Source organism: Lepidothrix coronata, unplaced genomic scaffold (genome assembly GCF_001604755.1).
Source record: "Lepidothrix coronata isolate B3197 unplaced genomic scaffold, Lepidothrix_coronata-1.0 Scaffold23, whole genome shotgun sequence".
In the NCBI taxonomy this organism is placed as follows: Eukaryota; Metazoa; Chordata; class Aves; order Passeriformes; family Pipridae; genus Lepidothrix; species Lepidothrix coronata.
Window position 1 is genome coordinate 3,534,242 of NW_016690203.1, and position 13,921 is coordinate 3,548,162.

The window sequence follows — 13,921 nt, forward strand, 5'->3', positions numbered from 1 at the left end:
AATGCCCATGTCTCCTTAAGCATCTGCGTATGACCACTGTTGTCCTACAGCCACTGTGTGGCCATTTTTTGTCCTCATGCAAAAAGAAGATAAGAGGACTTTCAAGACAAGAGGAAATGGCCTCAAGTTGCACCAGGGGAGGTTTAGACTAGATATTAGGAAAAAAACTTTCATGGAAAGGATTGTAAAGCATTGGAACAGACTTCACAGTGAAGTGGTACAATCACTGTCCTTGGCAGTGTTCAAGAACCATGTGGCTAATGACACTTGAGGACATGGTTTAATGGTGAACATAGTGGTGGTACTGGATTGACAATTTGGACTTGATGATCTTAAAGGTCTTTTCCAACCTTAACAATTCTATGATTCTATGAGAATATAAACTGTGAAAAATCTATAGTTAGAAACCTTTCCGAACTAGCTTCTCTTGAGTAGGAACAGCCGGTAGTGAGATGGTCTGGCCCTCAGGTGTCCACTCCACTTTCTTGGCTATACTTGACTCCATGACAGAACAATCCACACATGAGCAAGTCTATCCATGTGATAGAACCTACACTTCACAAGAGTTTGAATTTTATGATTTTTGAAGAGGCCCTGAGGGTGCTTTGGGAGAAGGTTAAAAATAGGCTTTCAGAAGGCAAGTGTCTTTGGTGTACCTGTTGCCCAGCTAAGTTCCTTTTAATAAAACTTCTTTCACACTGTTGTGTTTTGCTTGTAATATCTGTGTCAGGGCTTCTAGAGCTTTGAATAAGTATCTTTCATTACCTTAAGTATAAATAAATGAATAAAATCATATGAGGAGAATATGAGAGCAGATCAAGGACAGATCAAGCAGAGGTAGGCAAGTATAAATGGAAGCTCTCATGCGGAAAAAGTGGACAGGGTGAAAGAGAGAGACATAATATGACAGTCAATATGAGAACAATTATTGCCTATTAGTAGAAAGGCCTCTGCTGAAGGGTAAAGAGAGAACATGAGGATCTGGCAAATCTCTGAGGGAAAGATGCTGCCTCTGTCCAGTAAGAAGTCAAAGTGATACCAGTGTAGTTACAATATGGTCTGCGCGAGCAGAAATAACTCTGATTTAACGTAATATCCTACCTCACGCCTCCTGTCACTTTTCCCAGGACTTTTTTTTTTTTTTTAAACTACAGAGTTTCAGGGTTCTTTGAGCATATCCCTGTGACCTTGCAGAATAAATGGGAAAAATGCCCACTCAGCTTGTAATTGGATAAATTGAAGGTAAATGTTTACCATGCTCACCTAGGTTATTGGTCAAAGCCTTGCAGGCTGAGGACTTCTTACCCTCCAGGCAATACACTGTCATGCCTGTGGTCTATCTCTGCCTGGGGATTTTCCAGCCGACTATGACTATGAATCAAATCGAAGGGGATATAGCAATTCCTTCATACCAAAATTATTAAATTTAAATTTTTGCTTGATGTTTATGAACTATTCCAAGTCACCATTCCTGTGCATCAGGTGACTGCTGTTTTGTGCTATATGATACCTTTTGAAAACAAAGAAATACAGCTCTTTTCTGTGTAAAAGATACCTACATTCAGAACTGTTACTGACTTTTTGGTTAATACTGTACTAGTTATTAATTTTCTTTTTGAAGAAAATATAGATACAAAATAAATTCTGTCTTGGACATAAAGCAACTTGCACTTGTCTCTGTCTTGAAACCAAGGCATGAGCCCAGATTTACCCATATTGGATGAATTTGGTAAACCTGAGTTCTGAATTTGCATGACACCTTTGGGGCCAAGGCCCATGTATATCATATTTTGTGAGGAAGTAGAGACAGGGAGAGTAGAAAATAGCTGTTATTCATAAGATGTGCTTTTTCTCAACAAAACATAATGATTTTTAGAGTGTGAACAAAATGAGCAGACTTTGCAGTAGGATTGAGCACATTGGCTCTGGAGGTCTGGTAGGTCAGTGATCCATGAGGTAGGAAGGATTTGTTCAATAGACCAGAACAGCTCAGTTGGGGCCATTAAAGGACTTAGGAGTCAAAAATCCATGTTTTCAATCCCTATGTTGGTTCAAACAGGTAACCAGTCCATTCTAGCCCATTCCCCTTCTCCCCTTAAAACTCATTGCACTTATCAAAATATGTATAGCATTGATCAGAGAGACTGTGGCAGGTTTTGGAAACCACACTGCCTTATATGTGGGTAAGAAGCTTTAAGAAAGGTCAAGAGTTATTTCCCAACCCTAAGTGTTTACACGATAGATGCTAATCTAATCTGTCTAGACCATAACGCCCTTAACAGACAGAAAAAAAACTGGTGTAAGTGAACTCCCAGATAAGTCTCTGTACCAGGTATGATTTAAAGGGACAACACATGTCTCTTACAAGGACTTGTGGCCTCTTGTCTGCTCCCTGCTAGCATCTGAGGGCCCCCTCCCAGAAACTGGCCGGTGAATTCTCCTGAGGTCTGCACCGTTGGTTGAATGTTAATCCTCGTTAACAGCACTGCCTTGACATCCCTGGAAACCAAGCATTTTCCACAGAGTACAGCTTCCCTTCTGTGCCCTGCTGGTGTACTTTGACCCCAAGATGAAGTGATCACTTCTAGGAATAAGATAGCTGTTTAGTGTCCATCTGTGCTTGGTCCTTCTTCTCACACCAGCTATAGGGGTAACTGCAGGGGAGATATGTGGAGACCGGGACATGGGTGGAAACCTCAGACCACCAGCCATAAAGCACATGACAGGCCATATTAGTTATTACTTGAGAGGTGCCTAGACCAGTTAAGCACCTCTAGAGAAGGGCCAGCACTTTTATTTCCCACTGGTCACTGTTGGAACAGCTTATGGGGCTGACTGTGGCTACGGTCCATCCTGGGGTGGTCACTAGTAGGTTAGCTGTTCTTCCTTCCAGATCAGAGACCTATAACTGACTGAAAACTTATTCAGAAGACTAAATCGGACTTGATTTTAAGACTTCAGAGGATTCCTCAGTTTTCTTAATTCCCCAGTGAATTGCTTTGCCTGTTTTAGAAAAAGCAAAAGATCTGCATCTAAGAACCAATTGTTATTTTAAAGCTACTGAAGCTATTGTTATTAGAAGAGGAACTTGATTGCTCCTTTTAAAAAATCAAGACAATGATAAGGTAAATATTTCTGTACCTAAATATCCCATTACCTATACTCAAAGGCATGACAAATAATGATTTGTTCAGTACCCTACAATCCCTACCTAGCCACAGTGTGGTAAAATAAAGCATTTAAGGGCAACCTTTCCTTTGAATTCACTTGCAAAGGACCACAGCATTTTAGATCATAAGATTTTTCTCTTTGAGTCACAGTGTAGTACTACATACTTGCTTAGACTTCACGAATGCTTTGCTCTCATTTCACTAAATGTTAATTTGCATGAGATAGTTGTGGCTTTAAAGAGACAGCAGTAGCTCTGTGTCTACCAATCTAATTTCCTTGCATCTGAAAACAATCACAGCGTTCTGGAGAACATCCTCGACATCTCTGTTTTGACAGGAGGTATACTCATTTCTAAGTGAATACACAAAAAATAAAGATGTTAGTCATATTTTATTATGTTCACACAAGTGGCACTTAAAGAATGCAGTCCAAATACATTATTCTTCAGATCGTGTACATTTTTAACTTTCCTGAAGAAAAGCATACCTTAATTAGCCAGCTGCAATCCAAATTATAGTTTCTCATTTGTTAAAGCTGTTAAAATACCCTAAATCAGCTGCATATGTCTGAAATAATAATGAAAATAACTGCATTAGCAAAACTTATTTGAATGCAAGAGGGCTATAAATAGATAGGAGGTGAATTGGACAGTCGGCAGATTCTGAGTTGGAATAAAAATATCTTACTTAAGCCAAAAACATGGCAACCAATATTTTCTGTTATAAAAATATTTGAGATGAATTTAGTTTTTATGAAAGCTGTCAGAAGCTGAAATGAATAGCAGAAGTTCCCTGTTTATTTACAAGCCAATGCTAATACCTGAAGAGTAAAGCAAGGCACCTTACGAGCAATGACATCAAACCTTTGATCGTATTCAAAAATCCTCTTTGCCAGGGGATGAAAATGACTTGTATGTTCATGCTCTCTTGGAGTAACCTCTGCCTTGATAACGCTTGTCATTTGAGCAAATGGTATGACAGGTCTGTGAAGTGGATTACTACTGTCCACTAGAGGCTGTAATGAGACCAACAATGTCATTTTATGACAGATTGGAGACTTGGACTGTAACGATCAACAATTGTGAAATTACTTTTCATGCTCAATACATTGTCAATCCCTGGATTTCCCTGAATATGAATGTTTAACAAAAAAAATAATTCCAACCCCTTATTCTTTCGTTTTCCATAAGTACTATTAATGGTATAAAGTGTGCAGTGTAGATGACACACTACAACTAGTCAATTGAAACATAGTTTCTTTATAGACAGTGTGCATCTTGCATGTAAAATTGTTTAATATCTTTTGGTCAATACCGTATTCCACTGGGGGTCATATCAGTTTCAGCATATCACCAGCAGTAAATAAAAATGCTCGAGTTGATGTGGGTTCTTGTATCCCACTCACTGCTTTCATCAGCACCTCCACATTTTGTGGAATTCTCTGTGGAGGGAATATATTGAGGCCCAGTGTAAGCCCTCAGCAGGGGAGGCACAAGGACGTCTTATGACACAGTTTTATGTCCCATAGGTCAGTCAATGTTTGCAGAGGCATAGTACCCTCATCCCTCACCTGTTATATCAAGTCAAAAAGGAGCTGAGAATGGCTTATTCACCTGACGTGGCTGGTGGCGGTTGTGGCACTTTCCAGAGCCAATGGGCTAAGGCTGCCTGCTGGCTCAGGAAAACTATTGCTTTGACTTACAATGGACCTACATTTTGGGAATCTCTTTACTACTCTGAAGCAGAAACACAGACAAAGATGTAAAAGCCTAGAGCCTGGAGTGTGGCAAAAAATGAGGGTCCTGAGGCAAACACCATGGCCACAGAGTGGAGGAACACACAAGCCTCTTACATGAGCCTGCTGCAGAAGGGAAAGTTGCCCAAAGCTTGCTTCAGCATGAATGTGGCTTCTCTTTCTCTGGGTGTGCCACACCTCTTGGCAAGGTGAACGTTTGAGAAGGAAAGATTCCTTTCTCCTGAGGTAACACTCTGTACTACTGGAATAAAAAAGGTGGCAGACAGGAGAATGCCGTGTACTCAGAACTGAACCTTGATGATAGGTTTGAATTTCTCCAGGGCTTTCACTTGATTTTCAGTAATCTCCAGTCTTTGTCTCTCTCCCTTGGTTCCTTTTATTAAATCAATGAACCTTACATTAGCTGGGTGAATATAATTTTGCCGTCTGCTTTGCTGCTGTAGATTCACTGTCTTGTAGTGCTGAGTGGCACGTTTGTCCAGACATCTTAGCCTGTTGCTTCTTCTGTCCCCAGACCACTCCTAGAGCAGAATATCCTGCTGGTTTTCACAGTGAACTAAAGATGCAGAAGGTGCTGTAGTAAAAGATCCTTACATTTCATAAAGCTAGTCTGTATTACAATATCAACTCTAAAGCAAGAGCACTGCAGTTTACAATGTTATTACTATGTTCTTTAGCAATTACGGTGACTAGTACAGTCATTTATAGAAAGGACTACTTTGTTGATCTGCACAATGACAGGCTGAGTCCTAGGGTACTTTGCATCTAGACTCTAATGCTAGATTTAATGCTAAAACCTAATGCTAGTAGATAATGGACACATAGGAGGTGTACCTGCACTAGAAACCAGGTAGCTTGGAGCATACTGTTGTGGCAAATTCATACAAGCTGCAATAAATGGCCTGGTCGGGATGGCCATGTCACGTGGAGTGCACAGCTCAGGCCTTTCTGAGGCCTGTGACCCCACAGCATCCAGCTCCATGGAAGCTGAACAGCCTTTGGTATTTATACAACACTTTTTGCAATGTCCTTGGGGTGGGGAGAGGCCTTCTCTGTGCTCTACTACTTTTCGTGATGCCAAATCAGTGACTGGCTTCTTATGTACCACTGTCAGGTTGCATGCAAGCATAGCAGCCTGCTGTATTTTCCTTACTCTGGGCTGCATTCATTGCTTCCATAAGTTGTTTTATTTCTCTAAGTTGTACCTCCCTTAGTAAGTTGATTTTTTTTTTTCACTTGAATAGCAGATTGAGACAGTCCAGAAGGAGGGTATTTTCTCTGGTCTCTGTTATGCATCTGTGCTTGTTACTTGCCCAGTTCACTGCAGTTTATGGCACTTGCAGAGCAGAGACCTGTGTTGAGAGAAGTAAGAGAGTAACAAGCTGCGCTGGAGCGCCAAGGAAGTGTAAGTTGCCATAGTGGGCGGGGGGAGAGGCTCATAGTGGTCTGCATACAGCTGGGAGAGATGCGAAGAGATCTTTGATAAAACCAGTGCTGAGGAATCCAGAGGGAGTCAGTACCCAAACATGCGTGGTTCAGCCCTGCCTGTCTTGTAGTTCAGTGACGGTATGAGTCAGAGCCTCTTTGGTCTGAATGAAGTGGAAGGTACTTTCTACAAAGCAACTCAAGCATATGCCAAGGATCCAGATAAATAAAACTAATTCAGAAAAAGGGAGTGGGATGCAGGCTCTTGCTGTAAATCACTTCACAGTTCTCCACAGCGAAATGCAATATGGCATCTTAAATAAAATCACCCTCTTCTGACTCTCGCAGAGGCTGCTTCAGAGCATTCCCTGGCTTCCAGCACAGTTTTATTTCCTCCCTTAGAGAGACAGACCAGCCTTGACTGAGCAACCGATTTTCATGCATCCTTTAAACCAGCATTCCCTGCCATTTCTGAAGGACAGCACGCGTCGCTAGCTGCCTGTTTCTTCCCCCTTAAACAATATAGGTTTGGGGTTGTTTTTTTTTTTGGTGTGGTGTTTTTTTTTTTTTTCCCCTCCCCATCTCATTTCTTTCCGCCTGCAAAGTGGTTTGAGATCCGCGCAACGCAGCCTGCCACAGGAGCGGGGACTTCTCGGGAACACTGGTGTGCGCAGGGTTTAAGCCCACCGTAGAGAGCCAGCCTGGCCTTTGAAGTGTTACAAGGGGAAGGAGGAGGTAAGTGTCGAGACGAGCCCCCCAGCCCCCTTCCCTGCCCCCGGGCAGCGTGCGGCGGCCCCGCAAAGGGTTAAGGCCGCCTTGGCCCGGCGGTGCCGTGCGTATGCAATAATCTGTGTGGCTCTCTTGGCCGCCTGCCAGAGTGTTGCCTTGCCTCCTCCTCCTCCTCCTCCACCTCCTCCTCCCTTCTCCCCCCTCCCCCCCCCCGCCTTTTGCATGAAGTAGGATCCTTGAGCTGTTGCAGAGGCAGCCAACTGCTCCATATTTGGCTTCTATTACCCATTTACATGCTGGAGAGAGGAGAGGGAGCGAGCGCTGTACCGCAGACATCATTTCTACTACAGTGCTGGAGACATCCCGGACCTGTGTCACTGCAGGGGGAAGAAAAAAAGCCAAACAAACAAAAAAGCAGACCCACCCCCCGTGATCAGCTAGGAAGACATTTGTGTGCGAGTCTCTCTCTGACCCCCCCACCCCCGCCAACCCCACCTCCACTGACACTTTACAGTAAGTGGCTTTTTCTTCCTCCTCTGCTTTCTGCCTCCCTCCCCCACCCCCTACCCCCGGCTTCTTCCCTTGTTTAGGCTGCAAACCTCCGTCGATTTCCAGCTGGAAAAACACGGGGCTGGGGTGGGGGGGGAAGGGGAGCGCAGTGTCCACCCTGCCGCGGGGCTGCAGCCGCCTCACTGCGGCCGCCCCCGGCCTGGCCCGCAGGCGCTGCCGCCGCGGGCCCGGCCTTGGGGAGAGAGGGAGGGAGCGAGGGAGAGGGGGCGGCCGCGAAATGACCGAGGGTGCCGCGGAGGAAGCGGAGTGGGGATGCGGGGACACGGGAGGGAGCGAGGGGACGGGGCGGCCCCGTAGCGGGAGCCGCTCGTACAGCCCTGCCCCCCCCGCGCCGGCTCCTTCCTTCTTCCTCACCCCCCCTCTCCCTCCCTCCCTCCCTCCCTCCCGCTTCCCCCCCGGCCCGGGCGGGGTGTGGGTGGCCGCGGGGACGGTGGACATTTTGCGAGCCGCGGCTGCCCCCGGTGCGGCGGCGGACTCGGGGTGTGTGAGACTGCGCTGTGAGACTGTGTGTGCGGGGGGGGGGGGTGTGCGGTGCGTGAATGTGAGTGTGTGCGTGTGTATATATATATATATAAATATATATGTGCGGGATGCGGTGTATGTGTGCGGTGCCCGTATGCGGGGGTTGCGGTGCGGTGTGTGTGTGCGGTGCCGTGCGTGTATTTGTGTGTATGTGTTTGCGGGGGGTGCGATGCGTGCGTGTGTGTGTGTGTGTGTGTGCGCGGAGGGTGCCGGTACGTGCGGTGCAGTGCCGTGTGTGTGAGAGTGCGGGGGGTGCCGTGCCGGTGCGGTGCCGTGGATGTGTGTGCGCGCGTGTGTGTCAGCGCGGTGCGGGGGGGCCGTGCGGGGCGCGTACGCCGGGCGGACCCGGCGGGGCGCAGCGCGGGGCCGGTCGCCGGCAGGGCCGGTCGCCGCCGCCGCACGGCGTATGTAGTACGGGGCTGGGCGGCTGCCGGAGGGTGAATGAAGCGAGGAGGAGGCGGTGGAGGAGGCGGCGCTGGCGCTGGGATGTGCCCGGCAGCAGCCCCGCTCCGCTTCACTCAGGGCCCAGGCCGGCTGCAGACGCCACCCGGTACTGCCGGGAGGGACGGGGCGGGAGGGATGGGGGAAGGGGAGCGCCGGAGGGCCGCCGCCCCGTTGCCCGTCTGCGGCCAGGGGATCCGGCCGGCGGAGCCCCGAGGGGGAGCGGGACCGGGGCTCCCCCCACCGCCGCCGCCCCGGGGCTGAGCTCGCCGCCAGCGGCGGCCGCTGCCCTCCTGCCGCTCACCGATGCCCCGCCACCTCCGGGTTTGCTTGGGTCGGGTGGGGGTGGTTCGGTTGCGGGAGTTTGGGGTTGGTTGGCGGTGGTTCGGCTTTTTTTTTTTTTTTATTATTTTTTTTAATGTTATTTTTTTTTATTCCTAAGGCATCCTGATTTACTGGCAGAAAAACAAATAAATGACCCCGTGTACGGTTGTGGGTGCTGAATCCGTCAATGCGATTCCTGAGAATATTAAAGTCTAAATTAAAGCGTGCTGGAAAAGCATTAGCTCCTACTGTAATAGTAATAGCTGTAATAATAAAATGACAGAATTGGGAGCGATTTACATATTATTGAAGAGGAGGAATTACTGAAGAGTAATAATAGAAAAGAAAACAAGTCGGAAGCCCGTTATATAATGCACTGTGTAGACAACGAGAGCGACAGGCTATTTTTATTTTGTTTACCGTATGCTGTGTAATAGGGACTCCTCCGAGCAGCATCTCTCCCCCGTGAGCCCAAACTTCAGATAGAATTGGGGAAAAATTTTAAGCATTCCTGTTATGCCCAGACAAAGAAATCCGTGTTTGTAAAACCTTCCTCTTTACAAATGATTTCTGTGTACAGATTGGCAGAGGTGTGCAGGTAGATGACCTTTGCTGGAGACCTTTTCCCTTTCATATGGTAAAGAAATTCATATTTTGTAACACAGCTTACACTTTAACCTTTAACGCTCATGGTTATGTATTTCATGCAGTAATGGTTACTTTACGCGTCGGATATGGTCAGGAATAGTGAGTTACTGTGCTGACACACCGAGAAGTCAAGGACTTTTAATTTCAGTTTCGAATGAAACCTTCCCCTAAAGGAAAATCCCGGCTTCGTGTTAAACTGTTTCTGTTCTGGGTGATGGAGACGGTGCAATTTTATCATAAGGAGCAAGGGTTATGAATGGGGGAGAGGGAAATTGAGAATGGCCAGTGAAAATATTATGCTGTAGTTATTTTTGTGATGTGAGATAATAGTAGTAATTGTACGTTATTGCACCTAATTTGTTCATAAAACCGGCCCGGTATTTTACAGACAGCAGTTATTTTGAAAGGGTGGCTGTAATCTCACTTTTTACATAAGGCAGAGGTCGATAGGTTTTCCTTCGTGTTCGGCTGTCTGTCTGTCTCTCTCATCATGTAGCGACATGTCAGCGGTGCAGGCTTTCAGTGTGCTTACTCCAGCCCTGATCAGTCATGTAATTAGATCAGGCTGCCATGGTAACAGACGGGATTCACCGTATTCACCGTCCAGCCAGGTGTGTGTGTGTGGCTGGCAGGCGACCCAGAGGGCTACCGCCAGCTCTGTGTGTGCCGTGGGCACAGCTTCGGGCTTGCTGAAAATTGAAGGATGCCAGTGGTGGGTTCCTAATGGCTGAACTTCTTGGGAAGAGTGTTCTTTGCCTGCGGTAGTGTCAGGCAGATGGGACCGTACATGGCACGCTTAGCAGGTTAGCCAAATCGTCAGCTCCACTTGCATGTATTACTAGCAAATTAACGAAGGTGGGGTACTTTGTAAAAATGCTTTTGGCTTATAAAAGCTTGCATAAAAGTTTCTTCAGAGTTTTCCTTTTTTTTTTTTTTTTTTTCCCCCTCCTGTTTGTCTGGATTAACTGTTTGGTGGCTGTCATGTTGTTTGGAACAGTTCCCATTCCAGCATTCACATTTTAGGCCACAGGTTTGTTATTCTTCACTCGTGTACTGTACTTTACACCCTCTGCCTGGTAAAATGAAAATCAGTGATACTTGATATCACTGTTGTCACTCTAGGTTTGCTAAGCCTTGTCATAGTTCTTAGCAAGGTTTTGTGTTCTAGGTTAAAGCTGACTGCAGTTTCTCTTGATAAAATCCTAAGTATATGCTACTAAAAACAATTTTCTCCTCGGCAAACACTTCATTTCCAGTAGTAGTATTTCTTTCATTTTAATTTTTTTGTGTTTGTGCTCATCAAAATATTATAGCCACAGAGCAGGAGACTTTTTGCCGCAGTTTATAATACCTTGAAAGAATATGCAAAGAATTAGCTTCGAACTGCATGCTGCTCTTAAAAACATGTTTCATCAAGCAATGTATATTTGTCTTCATTCTCAGTGTTTAAACATCACTCTTTTAAGCCACTTTTCCACAAATGTAGGTATAATTTTTTAAAAGCACCAAATTTGGCACTGTGTTCTAATGTCATAAATCTGGAGCGACTCCAGGGGACGGGATTGTGAACCACTTACATGGGTGTATATCTAGAATAACTCCATTTATTGGACTTAATCCAGGCATGTAGTAGAGTAACCAAGCTCAGAAAGTGATCTGGTGCGTATCACTGTTATTTTCTCTATATTACTTCTCATGGCAAAAAGCACTGTGGGCTTAAATAGGATTTTTGCCTGATTAAGAAGCTGCATTAAGTGTCTGTAGAAGTGGGTAACACCCCTATTCCAGTCACTAATCTTGTGTGGACTTACACTAATATTGAACTTGGCCTGGAGGATTTCGTGTCTCAGTGATGAGAAATCATCAGCACCCACAGCTCCTGAGCATTTGTAAGTACCAGGCTGGAGCATAAAGCAATCTAGAAATAGCTCTAAAATAGATATTTTAATCTCTCTGGTGCTAAAACATTGGAGCTGAAGGAGGAGGTAATGAGAAATGCCTGTTGGTGGTTCAGCTTTGCGGTAACAGGCAGCTGGTGGTCTTGGGTTTGGTGTGATGAGTTTGCAGGTCGCAGCCTGCTTGCTGAACAGAGGTGTTTCTTCTCAGAGGGACAAGGGGAAAGGGCGTTTGCGGGCAGTTTTCTGGACCCAAAGTGCAGCTTTTCAGTGCCTCAGCTAACTTGCCCTTCTTGTTAGGAGAGAATATCCTCTGCTCAGTGTGTCTGCTTCTGTTTGGGCTTCCATACCGAGGAGGTGGCTTGAAATAGAAGAGCTCGTTAGGAGGACTGGCTGGAGAAAGTGGAATAGTCTCGCGCAGGATGACTCCTGTAGTGTGAACCTTTGTGTGCCACATGCTGCTTATACATATTTTATTGTAAGACAAATTACCTGTGTGACTAAGAGTGTTAGAAAGTAATTGCTTTCAAAAAGGCCATATATACATAGTTAAAAGACTTTTTGAAAATAAACAGTGCAACGTTTCTTGTTTGCCTTTCTGACCTGCTTGAATTTATTTAGAAAAGTTGAGAAAAATAGTCTTGTTTTAAAAGACATTTACAAGAGGCCTGGAATTTCACTTAACAACATTTTTTATATAATAGATCCAGTGGCCTAGTTTCCCATTAATTAAGAAAATAGACACTTGGATGCAGTCACCTGAAAATCAACTAAGGATTTCAACGTTAGAATTTAAAAACAATTGTTTTAGCAACATAGCTAGTAAAACAAAATCAAGCCCTAATTTTCCCCTTGCTGAAGCTTAGCAGCGCATCTTAGTAAGTGGCAGTCAGGATTATCATCGTCATTGTTCATACAATGCACTTCTTTTGTTTTGGTGTACTAATTGAAGGAGAAATGCAATAAAGAAGTATGGCAGGCTGTAAAGGAAATGCGTGTCAGAATTGCATAGGTGGTCTGAAAGCACTGGTTGGCTGCAAACCTACTCCAGCATGTGAGGCAGCTCACTCTGACGCTGCTTGAGAGAAGTCAGGCTGTGTGACAGCCTCAGCTATAAGCATGCAGGCTGTGAATGATCTGCCTGTTTTGGAGAACCGTACGGGTACGGTGTGTACAATGCAGGGAGTACAGATAACAGATTTAGTTGTAGTTATCTTCTGAGACTGCTGTAACCAACTCTGCGTTAACAGATAAAAACATGATTAGCACAAGAAACAAAAGTATGGCAGGCTTGCTACAGGTAAATATTTCATTGCGAAGAACTGACATGCTGTATTCTGGTGACTTCAATAACCTAAGCTTTGCAAAGTGAAAATCCTGACCTCATCCTTTCATTTTACTTTTATGCAAGTGTGATAAATAAATAAATAGGTATTTGGATGAAGGCACTGTATTTTGGAGTTTTTTTCAGTGGTTCACATTCTTTATATAAAAAAGTTTAAGATTTTTACGCTGTTTTGACTGAGGTGATGCATGACTAATATTTTAAAATGTAAGAAACTTTGTAGACTCCTGATTTTTGCAAAAAGACAAAAACCAGATTGATGACCATAATTTCTTTCTGATCTCAGTGCATGTATTGAGAATGTAATTCTTCGTGGGTTTTTTTCCTCATAAAGCTGTAGTATGAGGTGGTTGTACAACATGTGCAGATCTGTATGCATTCATTGGTCCCAGTCTGCAAAGTTACTTTAGTACATGTCCCAGTAAGGGTTTTGCTGAATAAGAATTGATTGAAGAACCCATCTAGAGTTAAATATGCATGTAAATCCTTCCATAAATAGGAACTAGTAAGTATGCTCATAACTGAAACAACAGAAATGCTTCTCAGTGAGGGAGAAATGGTCCCACTAAATCCTTTTATTGTACCAAGAGTGATAAAAATATTTGGTGAGATTCCAAGTGAAAAACCCAAATGTATTTTGTTTAATACGTGATGTCAGCAGAAATTCAGTGCTGGCTCTTTATAATTTTACTGAGCAAAATTACAGAAATTTTAAAAAAAATCACATTGGTAGAGTTTTGCTTTGTTTGTATTATTTGGGACTTTGCAGTAGTAGGCATCGACTCTAGCATGCCACCATTAATGACAAAATAGCGTACAAGATAAAGTCACGGTCCAAAAGGTGATTATTTTTCACCTAATAGTAGTAGTTGCAGCAGTATGTTTTCAGGATGCGGCTGCTTCTCAAATAAAATATGTTCTCTTGGCAGTGAAGGCAGTCATCTCAACTCGCTTATGATTCTTCACCTCATTAAGATCACATTTAGGAAAAGAGCACTCAGTTTGAATAAATGGGCTCTACTCTCTACTGTATGTGCTCTGTCTGCGGGATTAAATCTATAGTTTATTTGTGCTTGAGTAATAGCAAATGCAGCCT

At 44.5% G+C, this 13,921-nt stretch overlaps 1 protein-coding gene across 10 annotated transcripts in view; it reads left to right on the forward strand.

Annotated features, from left to right (window-relative positions):
• ATXN1 (ataxin 1) overlaps positions 1-13,921 on the forward strand; it is a 292,826-nt gene that overhangs the window by 57,811 nt on the left and 221,094 nt on the right. For 5 of the 10 annotated variants that reach the window (XM_017808477.1, XM_017808481.1, XM_017808479.1 and 2 more), the window contains 2 exons: positions 6,174-6,331; positions 6,957-7,086. The exons of 2 other annotated variants lie outside the window; for them this stretch is intronic. The gene's annotated coding sequence lies outside the window, so the exon portion shown is untranslated. Of the gene's footprint in view, positions 1-6,173; positions 6,332-6,956; positions 7,087-7,309; positions 7,594-8,015; positions 8,131-8,612; positions 8,723-13,921 lie in introns of those variants that run through there. 3 more of the 10 variants (XM_017808475.1, XM_017808482.1, XM_017808478.1) reach the window with 3 other exon arrangements.